Source organism: Camelus ferus, chromosome 26, assembly GCF_009834535.1.
Source record: "Camelus ferus isolate YT-003-E chromosome 26, BCGSAC_Cfer_1.0, whole genome shotgun sequence".
Taxonomy (NCBI): Eukaryota; Metazoa; Chordata; class Mammalia; order Artiodactyla; family Camelidae; genus Camelus; species Camelus ferus.
In genome coordinates, this window is record NC_045721.1 from 13,719,454 (window position 1) to 13,738,307 (window position 18,854).

General features: G+C 35.3%; 1 long non-coding RNA gene across 2 annotated transcripts in view; it reads right to left on the reverse strand.

Moving 5' to 3' along the window:
• LOC116660011 overlaps positions 1 to 18,854 on the reverse strand; it is a 138,288-nt gene that overhangs the window by 80,475 nt on the left and 38,959 nt on the right. The window contains exon 1 of one of the 2 annotated variants that reach the window (XR_004315367.1): positions 2,002 to 2,139. The exons of the other annotated variant lie outside the window; for it this stretch is intronic. This is a non-coding gene — a long non-coding RNA (uncharacterized LOC116660011). Of the gene's footprint in view, positions 1 to 2,001; positions 2,140 to 18,854 lie in introns of those variants that run through there. 2 annotated transcript variants of the gene reach the window in all.

The following is an 18,854-nucleotide window of genomic DNA, read 5'->3' on the forward strand; positions in this document are numbered from 1 at the left end:
TTTTCTTACTGCTTTCAATTATTTGTGAAGTGATTTTCATGGTTTCTGAGTATATAGGCTTTGCATCTATAACCCTTGACTATTCCTAAACATCAATTATTTGGTAATATTCAATTCCAGTAGAGCCTGATACCATGACACAATGAGACACTGGGCAGTTCTTGGGGGAAGGGATGAGTGAATTTTGCTTGCCTGAAGGATGTGAATTTTGTTGCCAGATGGTGAGGCTGTGGCAGACTACAGTTCCCCAAAATGGCCAGAGCATCACATCTGTTTACACATGCTCTTCAGGACTTTGTCACTCCTTTATTCTTTGCATAGGAGAGGGACTCTGGTTCAGCCTTCACAAATGCAATATTAGATAAATTACTCTAACTTCCAAGGCTAGATCATTAAAGGAAGCTTGGTTTTTACCTGGATCTTTCTCTCGAATGCTTTCCCTTTGACCTCCTGAGGAAGTTCAGTCCACCTAGAAAGGCTACTCATAGGTGTTCTGGCCAACAGTCACCAGTAAAATGTACATACAAGACAAAAATGTTCTAATTTACTGCTATTAGCCTTAAATTTTATTACATAATATTGTTTCTCTTTTTTATTTCTGTTCAAATGACATATGGTTTATCATTAGAAATGTGGTGAGTTTTTTTTAATTTCATATGGCTCTCTTTCATAAAGCATAAATTAGATCTTAATGTTTGACACCATCTGAGTATCTGTCTTTAATAGGAAACCTGAACTCACATTGACAGTGTTTGAGCTTCAATGCCTCATATAATTTTATATTATAAGAATTTCATGTCTAATTAAATTGATTGCTCTTGCTATATGAATTATATCATTCTGTTATTGATTTTTTAAAGACATATAGATATTTCATTCTATTTTTAATTCTTCTATAAGTAATATTCAACACAAATCAAAATATTTGGCCCTCTATTTCTCTAATCATTTTGTGAATATCTAAATAATACTTATTGACTCTCAACCCTGTATAAAATGCAGTAATTACTTATCATTTGTTAATTGTTTATCAGAAGCCAGCCATGCTGCTAAGTATTTTATAAGGAGGTCTCTTGATCTGCATAAGAAGCTTATAAAATATGTATTATTTTTCTTTGTATTTATCTTCAGAGAGATTAAGTAACTTGTCAAGGTCATACATGTGTTAAGTGAGAAAACCAGGATTCAAATTACATGTGCCAAACTCCGAACTGCAAGTTCTTAGCCACCATGTACTATTGTTATAAATTATTTTTCTCTGTCATGACCCAACTTCATTTGCTCCCTTGGAGAGTACCGCGTCACACACGTAGACGAAGTTCAAACATCACTCCCCTCACCATAAACACAGAAACACAATATGAATTCCTCTCTGATTTCCCAAACATAGTTAATTGCTTCTTTTTTTGCTTCCACATTAACTTGGTGAGTAAATCTGTGACTGTTCGTCATGATGTTTTGTAACTAGTGGTTGTCCTCCCTGCTTCTCTGACTACATGCAGAGTTGCACTTTGCATTCTCAACATCTGCCAAGATCATTTGCCCATAGTAGGTCATGGGTGAGTCTGATCAAATCAGCAAATGAATGGCTGAATATCCTGTCTTCTATAACTGAAAGGACATATCTAAGCGAGGTCCTGAATATGCCTATCTTATAAAGTAAATGTGTTTTATCAGAGTTTAATGTATCTAATTGAAGGAAATCTAGATGGAACCAAATTAGTATCACTAATTAGTGAATGCAGATAGTATAGAGATGTCTCAATTTTTTCTGTGCTTGGGAAGATTGCTTTTGGCAACAGAATTGTGGAAAATATATTAGAATTTACGTAAGTGAAATGAAACACAGTTCCAGAACATTCTGATTACCATGCTATCAGGATCTCAGTGAATAAGTTTCTAGTGAAAGCAATAAATATTGGCAACAGGAAAGAAGAAGAAATGAGGTACTTAATTCTAAAACTTAAATGGAATTTTGAATTTCATTTCAATTCCACTCACCATTAACTGCAGAAAGGTTGACTCTTTCTGAAGATATTGAGGAGGAAAGTCCCTGGGGACAGATGGGATAGTGCAGGGCTCTGGAGAGGGAGCAGCAGCCGTCTTCTATCAAAGTCTCCCTGTCAAAGACCATTTCCACTTAATACTACAGGCTCTGCTGCATCAGACCATTAACGCTTTAAATTATATTCATAGTGCTTATAATTATACGTTTACAGTTGACAGCACAAATGATTCAAAATGATTTTCACTGAAGTTACTATTTATTAAAACAGAACACCTTATTAAAGAAATTAACCTTTGTAGAGAAATATGAACAAAGAGTAATTAAAGAATGACTCATTATTCACAAAACAGAAACAGAGTCACAGATGTAGAAAACAATCTTATGGTTACCAAAGGGGAAAGGTAGGGGGAGGGATACATTAGGAGTCTGGGATTAACAGATACACACTACTATATATAAAAGAGATAAACAACAAGGACTGATTGTATTAGCACAGGGAACTGCATTCAGTATCTTATAATAGCCTATAACAAAAAAGAATCTGAAAAAGAATATATATGTATGTATATGTTTATGTAGAACTGAATCACTCTGCTGTACCCCTGCAAATAAACCAACACTGTAAATGAGCTACACTTCAATTAAAAGAAAAAATAACTGCTCATTATTCCCATCAACTCCAAATACGACCCTGTTCAAAAGCAATCCAACTTCCATGCACTCTATACTCATTGGCAATAAGCAGAATTAATTGTGCTTTAGTTCTTCATGTAGGTGATTAACTACTGAGAACAAGAACCACATTGTCACATAGTTTACTCTGTTGAAATTAGTGTTCATAGTCATGAGGACAGTGGATCCTCAAACAGTTTAAAATGCTTTTAAAAATACATTTAGCATATAGTCAATAAATCAACTGAAAGTTTCATATTTTTACCTTCCAACAACAAGTAATACTTTATTATCATGATATAAATATATACATAAACTATACCATAACAGCTTAATTGGCAAATAAGAAGTAGTCTTATTTTAGATATTTTCAAAGTAATTAATCAAGAAAATAGTCAATATTAACAAACTATCATTAGAATTCTTTCATTTCTCATATATGCACAACTACATTTTTGTCAATCACCACTGCCTTTTTCTTACAAAATACAATACGGTTTTTTAAAGTTTGGGTCAGTGGGACTTAGAAGCTCAAATACTGTCTCTTTAAATGGCTCTAACACATAATTAGTAAATGCTGGAAACCAAGGAAATTTTGTTCCAAGGAGTTTAACGATAAAAGAAAAAAATTTAGGCACAATGATAATTTATTTAGAAAGGAGTAACTTTGAACATGAAATTGTAACACAAAAGTCATAGTGTAGCCTCGTGTCACCTAGTAGGTCCGAGTAACAACAATGCTTCCCTCAAAGGTGTGTTTCCTCAAGTTACTTTGTAAACCAAATGCCTGCACCAAAATATTGAAGGCAGAATCCAAGGCACCAAGAGAGGATGTGCAGAACACATTATGTCTAAGTACAGTGGCTTCAAACAGCAGACATGCATTATTTCTCACGTTCTGTAGATTCATCTGGAGATTGTTTTGGTCTTAGCTGGTCTACTGGGGCTTAATGGATGAGGGTGGTCTCACCCATTACTGCGATGCTGGGACAGGTAGGGTCTCTCTCCATGTGCTCTCTCATCCTCTCTGATTATATGGTGGGAGAAGGGTTCCTAGCAGCAAGAGAGGGTTGGTGACAAGGGGCCTCTGCTTGCATCACAGATGCTAATGCCCCACTGGCCAAATCAAGTCACTCCATCAGAATTAGATTCAAATGGGACATGGAGCAACATTACACTGTAAAAGGGTATACATGTAGGGATGGGAGAAATTTGTGGTGGGGCCGTTTTGAAATCTGACAAAACATTCTAAAACCAAAGGCAAAATTCACTTGGATTTCAGCTATGTTTCCAACTAGAGGACTGAAAAATAGAGAACTTAGCATGAAGAACACACTTACTCCATTTATTTCCTCAGTTTTGCTAGGTTTCTCAGGAAACTTCTACCATCAGAACCACAGTCTCTACTAGAGCATAAAGACACAAGAAAAACATGATCATCCAGCTAAGAAGGCAGAGAATTTCCAGGAATGTTTACCAAAGTCCCCAGATACCCCATGGTGTGAGAATGGCATCAGACATTAGTATTCAATTGGAAATAGTTCCAAATCTGTTTTCCACATGCAAATAACTCACAGGGTGGCCATGAACAAGCAGCCTCCTCTAGAATCAGGCTCAATTTATAGGAGCTGTTTTGAACTATTTTCCAAAATATAAATTCTAATATTTTTAAAATCCAAAAGTAATCATATGATGCTGCTAATGATAAAGCCCATTAAGGGATATTACTGTCTTTAGTATTCACTCAGTTATTTTACTAAATAGATTATGCAAAGTGATGATAATGTCTACAGATATCATATATTGCTCTTGTCACTTGCAGGATCATTTGTTCAATCTTGTGTCATCTGATGACTCAACAATGCCTTGCACATAATCAGTTATGAGCTCAGCTACCATATCATCTCCATTGTTGGTCTGGTGGAGTACATGTCACAGTTTAGCACTTGTTTTAAATTTATGTGTAAAATGTTCTGTACCAAGGACTTTTAGCATTCTAGAAGAAAATTCAATTTGGATAAGGGTTGCTTACAGCTGCAATTTTTTTTGTATCACCAAGAAGTAAATAACATCATTTGATTTCAATTAAATAAAGTGACACTAAAATCTTTGTAAGCAAAAAATGCAACAATAGAGATACATGAGGATGGAAATTTATAGGCACACCATCACTTATGCTTTAGGAAGCATCGTAACGAGTGCTGGCTGCCGCAATCGCATTCCTTAAAACGAAGAACAAACTTTACTCACTAAATTCATGACAGCAAGGAATCATGAAAAATTGCACTGCTTTACAGTATCTAATTGAAAGCATATTGGAGTCAGACAAGAGCTGAATTCAGATCAGGACTCAGAAAATATATAACACCTGAAAAACAGGTACATGCTTGCCAGAGGGTATTATTATATGAGAATAGAGTGATTAGATCTCTAAATGACTCCCATTGTTTAAATGAATTCAATTTAATATATTCTGCAAATGCCTCTGGTATTTTCAGTAATTTTCCTTAGCTATTGTAAGGAACAGAAAGTCAAGGAACAGTCACTGTACAAAAGGCATAAAATTTCCAGTGAAATATGGGCCACACATCACAGTATCTCACTCCAACTTTTTATTTAGGTTTAGCTATGTTACTAGTTCTCACTAATGAAATACGACCAAAATCAATGTGTGCCACTTTAGGGTAAAGGCTTTTAAAAAGAGAGTGGGCCTCCTCTGTCACCATATTCACTCTCCTGCTTATTGGATATGATGAAAATAAGGCGTTGGGGAATTGAAAACGTAGAGGGAGTCTAATAAGTTTCTCAAACACTTCTTGGAAGAAACTTGACAACCAATTCAGAACACATTTTTGAAAACTAAGCCATGATGTAATTTTTTTTATTTTACCTGTTGCCACAGCCTTCATATCCTAAGAAATCATCCGTCATTCAATGATCTTCGCCAGGATCCTGCCACATTCACCGCTTATATTACCAATAATTGAAAGCTTTCTACAAGCACAATTTCAAACACTCCCCTCTTTGAAAACTACCATCATCTTTTCAGCCTCCTCCCTTTAGTAATCGTATATTATCAACTATTTTTAAACCCTACCAAGATGTTTACTCCACTGATACTAGCACTATTTTGTGGTCCCTCAACCCCCAAATGCCCTAATTGCTCCCTTTACTCATGGTTAAATATAAGAGAATCCATTGGCTATTACCCCAAATCCCTTGCCTCTATCACTTTGATATAGCTTTTTAGTTAAACCATGATTCTAGTTAAATTTGGGTCCCCACATACTGTCTGCTCTCATATAGCTGAATGTGGCACAAAACCATGATAATCAGTCTCTCTAAATCCCATCACTAACTTTGGGTAGGTCCATAATGGTGACACAGTCATACTACATTTCTGAAATCTATCCACTCCCTTTTCTTTTCAAATGTACAACATCAAAACCCATTCGCTCCATGAAAAGGTGTTACTTCTTATTTCACTGAGAACACTGAGCCATGAGAAGAAAACCTCCCCAAGATATCACCACCACTCACACTTTCAGCATCTCTATGCAGGTAGTTTGCTTTCTTTCTTGTAGCTATGGACACACTGCATGTTCCACTACCCAAGCCAAGCTGTCTGCTTGAGCACTAGATCCCAACCTCCTTCCCCAAGCACTCAGGAATACTCTAGAAATTCTTCCTTTTCTCCTTAAGTTTTTCATAGTGATTCAGTACCCCCCCCAAATATAAATTTATTTCTATCTTACAAATACTGCATTGTATCCTAGCACTCCTCCAGCTCCTATTCAATTTTTTAGAATAAAATGTGTACAAATAGTTTTATTTGTTGTGTCTGATTTTAACCCCTCAATTTTTCATTCATTCCAGTCACAATTCTACCTCCCACTGCAACTGTTTTTATCGACAAAATCCCTGACATTGTGAAATCCCGTGATCTTTCTCAGCCTTCTACTCTTGTGACATACAAGCATAACAAAGCCCTTCTCACCCTCCTGGAACCACTTTCTGCTCCAGGCTGTCAGGACTTCACACTCACCTGGTTCTTCCCTGTCTTTTGTGCCTCAGTATTTTGTGTTGGTTCCTCTTCCTTCCCCTAATCTCTGTTTGGAGTATCCCAGTGTTTAATTCCCAAATCTCTTCAATTTCTTATCCAAACTCATGACTGAATACCTCAGTCAATTCCATGGCTTTGAAAATCATACACAAGCTATCTGTCATTTATGATGACTTATGTCCTCCCTGAACTCGTGACTCATATATTTGACCCCCAACTAGTCAATCTTAATTCTAATATCTAACAACCAAGTTAAAGTTTTAAATACAGCAAACTAACTCTGAACACTACTTCCCACAGGAAAAAAAAAACAACAAAAAAAAACAAAACAACAAATGTTCTAATAATTTTACCCATCTCAATAAAGGGCAACTGAGTTTCTGCCAAGTATTAAAGCCAAAAGTACCTTGGAGGCTTCCTTAACTAGTTTTACTTATTCTCTGGCTGCAAACCTCCAGCAAATCCTTCCATCTCCGCCTCTGACATGTAGCCAGAATCCAACTACTTGCCCCTTGTCACTCTACTACCTGTCGTTACCAGGCCAGCATCATCTTCTATAGAGATTCTTGCAGTAACCTGCTGTCTGGTCTCCTTCTGTTGTAAGCTACTAAATGACTAAACTTGTAGCAATTTATTGTACCAGCAATAAAAAGCAAATACACCAATGTAAAAGTTTAACCCCATTCCCAACATTCCTTACTCATTTCCTCCGTTTTGTTTTCTCATTAATTACTTGCTAATATACATTGTATTTTGCTCATCTGTCGTTACTACTGAGTCCTCACTGTCCATGAGGGCAGTGCGAACAGACAGTTGACCATTTCTGTTCACTGTTTTATCTCCAGCTCCTAAAAAAGTACTTGGGATATGAAAGCTACTAGAAAAAGCACTGAATACATAAATTGTGTGTGTGTATATGTGTGTGTGTGTGTGTGTGTGTGTGTGTATGCATATACATATGTAACAGTATTGATTCAATGCATTTTGTGTATATGTGTGCATTTATACATATATGCATATATACATACATATACACATAAGCACGTATCTACTGATTGATAAATACTATATATCATATACATACACATATTCTGATTATGTTGAGTTTAGATTTTTCTCCATTACTTTATTCTATGCTGTTAAATGGCCTTCCCTTTCTATTCACTACCTAGTTATTGAATAATTACTACTTCTAAACCTCAGATAAATAATACTGCAGCTAAGTCATCACTTTCCCACTCCCAATTCATTTGATCTTTGTCATCTATAATTTCAGACAACATATGAAGCAAAAATAGGCCTCTAAAATCACCTACCAATTTGGACAGTATTATTAGAAACCAGGGCCTTTACCTATTGTTGATGCGAACTTGTGAAACATTGTTATGTGGTAAACAAAGTGCTTATAATGGACTACACTGTGAAAGCTTTTAATCTTTATTTTAATTGACAAATAACAAAACATTTATTTTCTAATTACTAATAAATGATAAACAAATTTATATATAAATGATTAATCATGTAGTGACTAAATATGTTTCAGAGAAAAGGCCAAAACAGATGCCTTTTCTACTTTTTTTCTCTAACCATCCATCTTGCTTCTTGCCTAGACACTTTTTTGCATTTGATCATTTTTCACACCTCAATTTTTATTGCAATACTTGTCCCATTTCCAATAGTATACTTCTTTAAAGCACTAGCTTCTAAGAAAAATAAAATTGAATCTGCCCTTGAAATCATTTTTCATATGTATAATATGGTATCTATTTTATTCATATTATGTTAGATAGTAGGCAATATCTCTGAGTGGTTGATTGCTCTGTTCATACTATTCCAAGCAATCTGAAGACAAATGCACTGAGCAAACTGAGTTAAACTTTATCTGCTGAAATTTGCTGCTCATTTAATGGCTTATTAGAAAAAAAAAAAAAGATTGAATAGAAAGGCTTTTTTTCCATTTAAAAATCCTTATATATTCTGATTGTGACTATATGCAGGTTATTTTTCAAAATGTCAAACACTACTTTAACAGAGTAAGAACTGCATAAGATGCACTCTGACTTACGTGACTGGATCTCAAAAAAAGCCACTAAAGTGAGTAAGAAAGAGATCTGGAGCAGGTTAGGTCTCTTCCAGAATTCAGCCTTGCACAGTGTCATGAAAAACTGAATTACCAAGAGCATAATGTATAAAATACACACTCAACACTTAATATTTCCTCCATAATTCAGTTATTGCGAAATCAGGCTCAGACATCATGTATGGAATTGTCAACCCAGTGCTTAAGGGAAAGTGCTATATAGTCAGATTTACCAATAGTCCATCCCTAATGTTGAAGGTAAATAATTACAGCACTCAACTCATGCTGATCATTCTGGCAATTTCTTATCATAACAACATCTGTAACGTTTTGGTTATGTTCATCTCATACAAATAGAAATGGACAATGTCTGAGATACTGCAGGGACTCAAATATAAATGCTAACTGAATCAATGAGAGCACTAAAAACATCTGCTTTTTATTTTACTTTTTTTAAAATGTATTTTTTTGTGTAGTTTTACGTTCACAGAAAATTGAGAGGAAGATACACAGATTTCTCATTTACCCGCATCCCTATATGTACATAGCCTCCCCCATTACTAACATCAACCATCAGAGTAAGTTCACTGATGAACTTACACTGACACATCATTATTACCTAAAGTCCACGGTTTCATTAGGGATCACTCCCGGTGTTGCGTATTCAGAGGACAAATGTATAACGACAGGTATCCTCTATTATAGTATCACACAGAGTGTGTTCACTGCCCTCTAAATCCTCTGTGCTCCACCTATTTATCCCTCCCTCCTCTACCAGTCCCTGGCAATCACTAATCTTTTTGTTGTTCCCATAGTTTGCCTTTTCCAGAATGCCCTATAGTTGGAATCATACAATACACAGCCTTTTCAAACTGGTTTCTTTCTTGTAGTAATATGCATTTGAAATTCCTCCATGTCTTTTCATGGCTTGACTCTTCATTTCTCTTTGGTGCTGAATGAAACTCCACTGTCTGGATGTACCACAGTTTCTTAATCCATTCATCTACTGAAGGACATCTTGGTTGCTTTCAAGTTTGGGCAATTATAAAGTTGTTATAAATGTCCAAGTGTAGGTTTTTGTGTGGACAATGATTTTCAACTCCTCTGGATAAATACCACGGAGAGTGACTGCTGGCTCACATGACAGGTATGTTTTGTTTTGTAAGAAACTGCTAAACTGTCTTTCAAAGCAGTTATGTCACTGTCATTCCCATTAGCTATGAATGAGAGTTCCTGTTGTTCCTCATCCCTCCCAGGACTTGGTATTGTCACTATTCTAGATTTTGGCTATCCTAGTGGATCTGTAGTGGTATCTCTGCTGTTTTAATTTGTATTTTCCTGATGACTTAAAATGTGGAGCATCTTTTCATATGCTTACTTGGCATCTGTATCTCTTCTTTGGTGAGGTGTCTGTTAAGTTCTTTGGTCTATTTCTAAATCAACTTTGTTTCCTCAGTTTTGAATTTTAAGAGTTCTTTGTATATTTTGGCTAACAGTCCTTATTAGATGTGTCTTTTGCAAATATTTTATCCCAGGCTGTGGCTTATCTTCTCATTCCCTTGGCATTGATCTTCACAGAAGTTTTTAATTTTAACGAAGTCCAGCTTGGTATTTCTTTCATCGATATTGGCTTTGGTGTTGTGTGTAAAAAGTCATTGCCACACCCAAGGTCAACTGGATTTTCTGCTAAGTTATCTTCTGAGTTTTATAGTTTTTCATATTACATTTAGGTCTATGATCTACTTTGAGTTAGTTCTTGTGAAGGGTATAAAGTCTGTCTCTACATTCTTTTTTTCCCCCCATTGTGAACAACATTCAGTTGTTCCAGCATTATTGTTAAGATTATCTTTGCTCCATTGTATTGCCTTTGCTCCACTGTCAAAGATCAGTTGACTCTATTTTGAGGGTCTCTTTCTGGGTTGAATGTTCTATGCCATTGATCTATTTATTCTTTCATCAATACCATATTGTCACTTTAAGTCTTGAAGTTGGGTAGTTTCATTCGTCCAACTTTATTCTTTCTCAATATTGTGTTGGCTATTTTAGGTCTTTCACCTCTTCAGATAAACTTTAAAATCAGTTTGCTAATACTCAGGAAATAAACTGTTGGGATTTTTATTGGGACTGCACAGAATCTATAGATCAAGATAGGAGGAACTGGCATTGTGATGGTATTAAGTCTTCTTATCCATGAACATGGAATATATTTCCATTTATTTAGTAGTTCTTTTATTTCATACATCTAAATTTTGTTGTTTTCCACATACAGATCTTGTATGTATTTTGTTTGATTCATACTACTTAAATGTTTTATTTTGGGAGGTATGACTAAAAATGATACTGTGAGTTTTTCCAGTTCTATTAAGACATAATTCACATATAACATTGTGTAAATTTAAGGTACACAGTGTGTTCAACACACTTATATACTACAAAATGACCACCAGTACAGCATTAGCTAACACTTCTATTACATCACAAAACTAGCATTTCTATTTTGTGATGACAACGCTTAAGATCTACTCTCTTAGGATATCAAAATGTATAATACAGTATTATTAACTATAATCACAATGCTGTCCAAGAAACCCCAGAACTTATTCACCTTCTAATTGGATATTTGTACACATGACACAACCTCTCCCCATTTCCTCTGCCTCCCCTAAACCCCTAATAATCACCATTGTACTATTTATAGCTTATGAGTTTAGCTTTTTGGGGTTTAACATATAAGTGACATCATATGGTATTTGTTTTCTTAAGTCATTATGCAAAAATACATAGAACAATAAACATCCACATGGTTTAAATTACATTTGTTTGGAGGATATACGTAATTTACAGAGAAGATTTGTCTTTACATATTATATTTATATATTAGTAAAACATTGTGATTATTGGTCCCTTTAAACTTTTAATTGCTTAAAGTTTTAGGTCATGGAGGGCAAAATGTAATATTTTTAATTCACTTTAAGTCTGCATGTGATAATAAAATGTTATTGCTAAAATGTCCTAATATCTACTGACTTTAACTGATACCCAATTACTGTGTAATAAACATAGGTTAGCCTAGACCAAAAAAACCCCACAAATATTATTTGGAAAAGAGGGTATAGAAATATACATTAAAAGCAATAATCTGTCACTTAATACATGGGAAAAATAAAGTATCCTTCAAGTATGATTAGAAAGGGAATACATCTCACATGTTGCTCCTTTCTTTATGCTTCAAAATACCAGGATCTTAAGAAGCCATTTGCATTCATTTGCTAGTTGAAGGCTACTTGTACTTCTGTTAGAAGCAATTAATGAAGAAATACTCTGGCGAAGAAATTTAGCAGCATCCTAGGGTCATGAATTCAAGAAAGTAATTGTGTCTAATCAAAGAAATCTGACAACCAGTGCTTAATATTCAACACAGGAGCGTCGCAACCCACTGCATGCTCCCTGGCTCACATTTAGGCTACAAAGAAGGAGCTTTTCAAGAAGTGAGATATTTGTGGAGTGAAGATGATACACTTTGATATGACTCTTTGGGAAAGAGCATTTAAATGTATGCCCTATTTAGAACTTTGCTGTAACTTGGTTACGTGGATGCTAAGCAAGTCACCTTATTTGTATTAGGGTAACTAAAAAAATGTAAAGCATGTTTCCACTCCCATTTAAATAGTTCCAGAAAGTACTATCATCTCTTCTGAAACAGACAACAAAAAGCAACCATCACAACAAATTATTGAAGTCACTATGGTATTTTTTAAAGGATAATGTTATAAAATTAGTCCTATTTCTTTGAAGCTGCTTTCTTTAGGTCAGAAATGAACTGTTTTTAAATTGTGTATGTTTATTATCACTAAAGTCAAATGGATTCCTTTTATAAGAGATGAAACTGGGGCCCAGAGAGATTTCTTTCTTTACTTTGCTCTCAAAACCAATTTGCTTCTGTACTGAAGTGCTCCGTTCACTTTCAAGATCAGGGGAAGTAAGTTTTATGGATTCACACACTGCCATATATACAGTAGCAACGTGAGTAAATGTAGTAAAGATGTGCCTAGAAATCCCACACTTGAAGATAACTTTAGTTTACAGAATCTTACAATCTATGACTCTTATGAGTCTTAGCTGTGAAAACTTACAACATCAGGACCAATTTCCCATACTTAGGCACTGAGTCCTGCTCCAGGAAGAGCATTCTTAATATTAATATGAAAAATTGTTGCTAAAAAATGATTTTTCTGCCAAAACATGCCTGTGTGCTTTTGCTCCTTATCTAACATTCTGGATTTCCTCCTTAAATACATTTTCCTGCCTGCTACTTAGGACTCACCTGTATCTCAGATAAATCACACACAGTTAAGTGTACTTCTAGAGATTTATAAGGCTTAATATTTTTTGATGATGCAGTCATTGTATACAGTTTCTAAAATTCACTGTCTCAGCGACTCTTAGTATTTAATTCACATCAAACTTTTAAAACATCCTGGTATTTACATTAGATAACACATAAGAATAAGGATTCTGAATATTTTGAAAGAGAAAACATATTTACCTTGTTCATCCTACAGGTGAGTATGTCCTGTCTGGTTTGGGGGCAATGCAAGACACAACCCTCTCCCGAGTATGAATGACATTCTAAACTCCTACCCAACTCACACTTGTAGTGGTAGCAGCCAAGGCAAGATTCCCAACAACATCATATTAAAATTTCTATAATCTTCAGAATTAATAGTAAGGCTATGATATGCAAAACATACTATATTTTTGAGTGGGCATGCAGATGGAAGTTTTATTTCTTCTTACTCCTACTTTCTTTTCCTTTAAAATTTACTTCCCTTCTGGTCGCCAACTTAATTTTTCAACAACCAAAGGTCAACAGCAAAACCGAAACTGGGAAAATTGGTTACACGGGGCTCTATGGAACGCTTTCTTCATGCAGAGTCCCAATGATAGAAATAAGACATTTGTTGTTTTGCCAAATAGCTATTCAGAAGGAGAATATTTACCAGTATTGATCAAGTCTGGTGGCCCCCAAATCATTGGCACTACTTATAAGTTTATCATTTCCAGTCTCAGCCATCTATTTTGCACAGCTGACTCTCTGGCCCATTATTTACAAAGAATTTTTGAGAATGTTGAGCCTCTCCTTTGGTTGCAAGTGGAATCTACCTAATTTAATCTCTCCTAAATTCCCACAAAAATATAAACAGTCATTTACTCCCACCGATGTAAACACAGAAGCACACACAAACACACTCACACACATCACAAAATACTTCAAAAATTAAGATTACTAGCTTTCCTAATATTCCTTCAGCCAATGTCCAGAAGAAATTTCTCATACTGTGGAAAATGGTAATAATATTAGTAGACAACACATATTTTTCAGGAAAGGAGAGCAAATCTGTGAATGTCTAAGGGAAAACACAGGTAGATTATAATCTTTGACAATAATCATAGCAATATATATTTTTAAAATTTGTCCCCGAAGGCAGAGGAAACAAAAGCAAAGATAAACAAACGGGACCTAATTAAACTTAAAGCTTTTGCATGACAAGGAAAACTATCAACAAAAACAAAAAGACAACCTACTGAATGGGAGAAAATATTTGCAAGTGATAAGGGGTTTGTATCCAAAATATATAAACAGGTCATACAATTCAATATCAAAACAACAACAACAACCAGAGTTAAAAAATGGGCAGATACCAGATGATATCACTTATATGTGGAATCTAAAAAAAGATAAAAGGAGACTCTAATGAACTCATCTACAAAACAGAAACAGACTCACAGACATAGTAAACAAGCTTATGGTTACCAGGGGGAAAGGGAATGCAAAGGGATAAACTGGGAGCTTGAAATTTGCAAATATTAACTAGTATATATAAAACAGATAAACAAGTTTCTACTCTATAGCAGAAGGAACTATAGTCAATAACTTATAATATCATGCAATGAAAAGAATATGAAAAGGAATATATGTATGTGTATGTAAGACTGAAAAATGATGCTATACACCAGAAACTGACACTACATTGTAAATTGAATATACTTCAATTTAAAAAAAAAAAAAAAAAAAGAAGCCAGACTGTAATAAGGAGCCTCTAAGATGCCTCCCAATGACCCCACTCCCTAGAAGTCCTGTCTCCCTTGTGAAATCTTCTCACCTGGAGTGTGAGCTGAACCTTGTGACTCACAGCGAATGAACAGGAAGCAGCACAATGACAGGACCTCATTTCTTAGATCAGGCTTTTACTTGTTTCAGGGGATGTCTTCTTGCTCTCTTAACTGCCTGCTCAGAAGAAAGCCATCTGCTGTATTTTCAGTGGTCTTATGCAGAGGCCCTCATGGCAAGAAATGAACGAAGAAAGCCCTCCAGCTAATATTCAGCAAAGACCTAACGTCCAACAGCAGCCATGCGAGTGAATGTGGAAATGCGTCTTTTGCGACCTGCCAAGAAACAGGTAAATCATCTTGAAAGCAACTCTCCACCAGCTGGATTTTGAAATAACCAAGCCCTGGCCACCAACTAGATTTCAGCCTTGTGAGAGTCCTTGAGCCAAAAGCATGCAACCAAGCTACTCAGTCAATGGTATTTTTGTTACAGCATCCCAAATTTACTAAGATACTTCTATAGTTGTTTGTGTGTGTTTGTGTATCATTTATTAACTTGTAACCTCTTGAGTTACTTGTAACTTGTAAACATTTTAATGTATACAGACCAATTATGGAGAGTTCTCTGTAATCATTCTTTTCAATTATATTCCTCCCTTTATTCTGATACCACATTTCCTTCTATGTTCTTTTGTTATTCCTGTGGGGTTTTTTTAAAACAACTTTGTGATTCTTTGTGAGAACACTTACACTCTTCTTTTAGCAAGAGAGACATCAATTTGTATTTTCGGTGCACATAATTGGCCACCATTTCTTACACACATTGTGTGACATCCATGACCCTTCACTGTCCTAAATGCCTGGGCAGATTAACCACAGATGATTCTGCATCTTTGCCTATCAGCTGCACAAACTGGCTGGTTGCTGTGCCCAGTTCTGTTATAGTCCAAGACTATCCTGAAAAATATTGCCTTCATCTGCTTAGCAACTCCCCACCACCTGCTGATGGCCTTTCTTGCTCTGTAGTGATAGTGACTTCTGACTTGCCACAGGCACGGAACCTGCATATTTTCCAAAAACCACCTTGCATGACAGTGTGCACCCCCCACCACTCTTACTGGGTCGTCTTTCTGAGCAGCAATGTGTTAGGCACAAACAAAGGGTTAAGTCCTTTATGTGTATACATTTTCATAAAGAATAATTAATGTGACACACAAGCGTGTTCTTGTTATTTTTAAAATTGGCACATTATAAATGCTAGGCGCCTTCCAACTTGGCAATTAGGTTACACAAATTAAATCATGAATCTTATATTTTACATCAATTTCATTCTCCATAGGGAATGTTAAAATTGACATTAAGACAAATAGAAAAGAGTACTTGGGGCAGCAAATGGAACAAGCACCTTGTACACTCCTCTAATGGCGACTGAAACATCACTTACAAAGATGTTTGACGGGAGGGATCTTACATTCTCGAACAAGTTAGTTGAGAAAAAAGATCATGGAATCATACACACACGTGTGTATATATATAGATAGATACACATACACGTATACATATACATATATATACACACACGCACATATACACATATACATATAAATATGGCTAGATAAGACGGACAGAGAGATAATTACAGTAGGAAAGATGAACATCTGTCCCTGTCCTTCCAAGTGGTTTCAAAATGAATGTAAGTTTCATAAATCTGAAGGAAAGTAAATGTGCCTGGTGAACTCTAGAGATTTGTTCTTGAACGTCCCTGAAGGTGAAATGTCTCCAAATCCCACATCCCACCTTCCAGAGGGCGAGCTTGCTCATGCGGCATGAGGCTGGGTAACGGAGGCAGTGTGGTGAGAGAGAGGACAGACACTCTCAGCTCAGGTCCCCGCCTCCAAAGGAACGTCCCGATCCCTAGATGAGTCAAATGCAGGCTCGACTGGCCTTGGTTTGGGAGCTTGGAGTCAGTCCATCATGTTTCTCAGATAAAATGGGCTTCATTTCACCTGAGAGGTGGGACTGGCCTGCGGGTTCCCAGAAGTAAGACCCTCTGAAACGCTCTGGCAATGGCGTGTAGCAGTGAAAACAACCCATTTCTTGGCTTTCACTGGATTCCCTCAATATTTGGACCGTTGATGCTACACAAGAGGAATAACATGTTTTCACCCATAAAACCTTCTTGCAGGAGCATCGCTTTAATAGCGCTCATTTTGAATGTTCCTTCTCCTTTGTATGTTTAGTCACACCCCTACAGTAATACTGCATTTTTACTATAATGATTTGTGTATATGTCTATCCCAGGTGAGAGACTGCAAACTCTCAGGCATGAACTACATCTCATTTATCTTTCTATTCCTGACGCCTAGTCTCTTCATACCTAGAAGAGCAGGGACCTAATATTTCTGTAAATAAAAGCACCAACAAATGCCTATCGAATACAGGCAAACATGCCTGTGTAGAGACTCATATACACACATACACACTTTGCACATATTAATGTTTCTGCAATTAATAATATTAATATAATATCTATTTGGTGGTGTTTATTTTCAAAAAGTTGGTTTTAAATAGGTGATAGTTTATGTCCAGTATAGTCAATATAAACATATACAATTGGGGGAGAGAAATGATATAGCTACTAAACATTTTCATTTTGAAATTTTATAAATTTGAGTGACACTTTTTTTTGCACATTTGCTTAATTATAAATGACAGCACATTCTATGATATCAAATAACTGACAAAATGTAAAATTAGAAAGATTCACAAATCATCTACTATTAAACTTAAAGATAATATAAATCTGATCAATTTGAAGGGATTTTTTTCAGGCCAAAAAAAAAGTGCAAATAGGTAATTAAATAAAGATAAACTGCAGGTACCAACAGTCTTAAATTTACAGGTGTATATAAATGTTTTTAAAGTTTCAGGAACAATGTTAAAAATTATCTAAGAATTTCCACTGGAGTCATTTTTCCAGTGTTTAAGATACATTGTGTATGAATTATTCAAATATAAACTTTTATAATGTGTTGTATTTTTCACATTATCTAATTTCCTTATTGGTGTGAACAAACAGCACGTCTCCTTTTCCTACTACACTTCTTCGCTCAAAACATAATTTCTTATTCTAATAATTTGTTCATAGAGTAGTTATTAATGAGTTTCATTATAATGTCATAAAGCAAATATGAAACTTTTAATTTTGCATATATGAGTCTAACTATATTTATATACATACACCAGAAATATGCATCATGCAGTTATTTCTAAACAATAAACATGGAAATCATACTAAAAGGAAAACAAAACTTAATGAAACTCTCTAAAGGACAAAGTAAAATCCAGATTAAATTCATAGTTAATGTATTTTGAACATAATAAAAAGTATAGCTAGACAGAATATTAAGAAAAATTTTCCATTTAGTTTTTACTGTGTCAATAAAAAGCAAATTTTTCATACTTAATTACTCTTTTGGCATTCTAATTCATTAGATGATTTTAAATTATGGGAAATAAATAGTATTAATTATATAGTAATCATGTATTTTCCCATTTTTTGTGCATAGTGTGCTTTAACAACCTCATTTCTTTTTTACTTAGAATATTCAAATAGACTCCTACCCAGAGATATGGTTATTACCTAAGTTAATGTCATGAACCCATGGAATCTTACTAATTCAGAATTTTGATTTTGTTTCAGAAATGATGATAAAAGTAATCTAAGTAAATGAAACATAATGTATTCTTCTCCTAAGCTGGAGAGCCCTGGACACCCCCATTCTCTCATATCCCCATTTGGAAATCCTTTTTTTCCTTTCAAGATTCAGCTCATATACCACCTCTTTCCTGAAGCCTTTTCTACTTCTTCCCCATTTTCCCTGATCTTAGTGGTTCCTTCCTCTACATGCTTATGTCAG